Genomic DNA, 2096 nt, shown 5'->3' on the forward strand with positions numbered 1-2096 from the left:
GGCTACATCTCCAAGCTGGGGTGCCTGGAGGATTTCCAGAGCCACCAGAAGCTGGGAGAGGCATGGAGCACGTGCTCCTCTGGAGTCTTCATGGCTTTCTGGTTTCTAATCTCCAGACTGTGAGAGAACACAGATCAGCTGTTTAAAGGCACCGGTTTTGTGATCATTTATTGAGGCAGCCCTAGGAGAATAATCCAGCAGCTTCAAAAAGTAAGGCTTTTTATTTTTCTGCCTCTCTGGTTGATACGTATCAAAGAGATACGGCTTGAATAGACCTTCATCGCTGGGAGCAGCAGAGTCTGTATCGGTTTCTTGCAAATACAGTAAAACACTGTCTGATGTTCGGAGGCTTTAGTAACCTCACTTGGTGTCAACTTCCTCATGAGTTTCACGAGAATAACAGTGCCGAACACCGTGGGGTCTGCCACCGAACCACGCACTGTGGTCGCCTCTCTCTGATTAAGCATGTTCAGTAGAACCACATGGGTGGGGGGGGGGGGTCAGGTAGCCGAAAGAAAGGGACGCTGTTCCCAGAGAGAGACAAGCAAGCAGCAGATGTTAGCTGCATGCCACAGGTATCAGCTTTTTGATCAATGAAGTAACCTAACGTGGATATTTAGAATATCTAGGCATGTTAACAACATAAAGATAAATGAGTGATAATTATTACATTTAAGAGAACATACACATAATTTGTGAGAATGTACCTATTGATTATTTACGGCTTTTAAAAATCATCTGCTAAATATACACGCTTCTTAACCATTTGTCCTGGTGTCATGCAACAGATATTCAAGTTGCCAGGATTGAAAACAGAACTTTGGGTAAAGCTAGGAGGGGCTAATGCTCTTGGTGACCATGAGCAGTGTCCTGAAAGAAGGGGAGCTAGTGAGCAGAGGGAGGTCGAGAGGCTTTGTCCTCAGAAGGGAACCTGGAGAGGACAGGATGCAGTATGTGGCAAGGTAGCTTTGGAATTCCGATCTAAGGAGAAGAATCGAGTAGTCAGAGTTTTTCTGCAGAACCATGTGTATGGTTGACAGGTTTCATCATCTTCCTAGGCCAGTTCATTGACCTCAACAGTGAACTCTGAATTTGACTTTGCTTTGTGTGTTTCCATTGCTTGGAAGCTGGAGGTCCTCCGATATAGGAGGAACTGCATCTTTTTGCCCATGTGGAGAAATACGGTATTCCCAAGGGCTCTGTGCTGACCACAGGTGAGCACTTGTCGAAGTCAGGTAGCTGCATCTGCTTCTGTGGGTCAGGAAGTTTGCTGCTGGTGCTTCTGCTCTTTCTTAGAGGAAGCTGGAGCTTTGATTCGGCTGCCTGAGGGATGCTGATAAATAATAGAATATGTCTCTCTTTGGGTCTTTTTTTCTTATCATATTAAACAGACATCATGGAGGGTCCCCGCATCTGGGCATCTCTTAGTGCTCTTTTTCTCCTCTCTTTGTATTTTGATCTTGTTAAGTAATATTGAGCAGCCCCTGACCCAGCTGGCCACAGTCAAGAGCAATGCTGGGGCTTCCCTGATCTTTCAGGCTGCTTTCTTTTTAAAGGATTGATCTCCACTGATGGAGAAGGCCTTTGTCTCAACTCAAGTCTGCTCTCAAATTGTTTTAACTAAATACTGTGTTGGATGTAGATACTAAAGTTGATAGTGTTGAATGTATGCACAGATGGGGTCAACCAGCGAATGAGTGATGGAAGAATAAATAGCCATCATTTTGAGCGAAAGGACAGAGAGAAACCCAACATTGAGGATGAGGAGAGGGGTGATTTCTCATTGGCTGGGTGCACAGTCATCTCAGAACGAAGCACCGGCCAGGGCCACAGATCCGGGTGGTGGGCATAGATGTACTGGTACCCAGGACCAGGGTCTGGGACCAGTCACCTCCTCAGGAACACCTGGGTGTGTGCATCCCTGAACAAGACCAGGTTCTTCTTGTAATCAAGAGTAGGGAGGGATGAGATTTAGACTGGCGGTAAATGCGTGCATGCTCAGTTGCTCAGTGATGTCCAACTCTCTGTGACCCCATGAACTGTAGCCCACTAGGCTCCTCCATCCACGGGGTTCACCAGGTAAGAAGACTGGAGTG

This window comes from Bos javanicus, chromosome 20, assembly GCF_032452875.1.
Source record: "Bos javanicus breed banteng chromosome 20, ARS-OSU_banteng_1.0, whole genome shotgun sequence".
In the NCBI taxonomy this organism is placed as follows: Eukaryota; Metazoa; Chordata; class Mammalia; order Artiodactyla; family Bovidae; genus Bos; species Bos javanicus.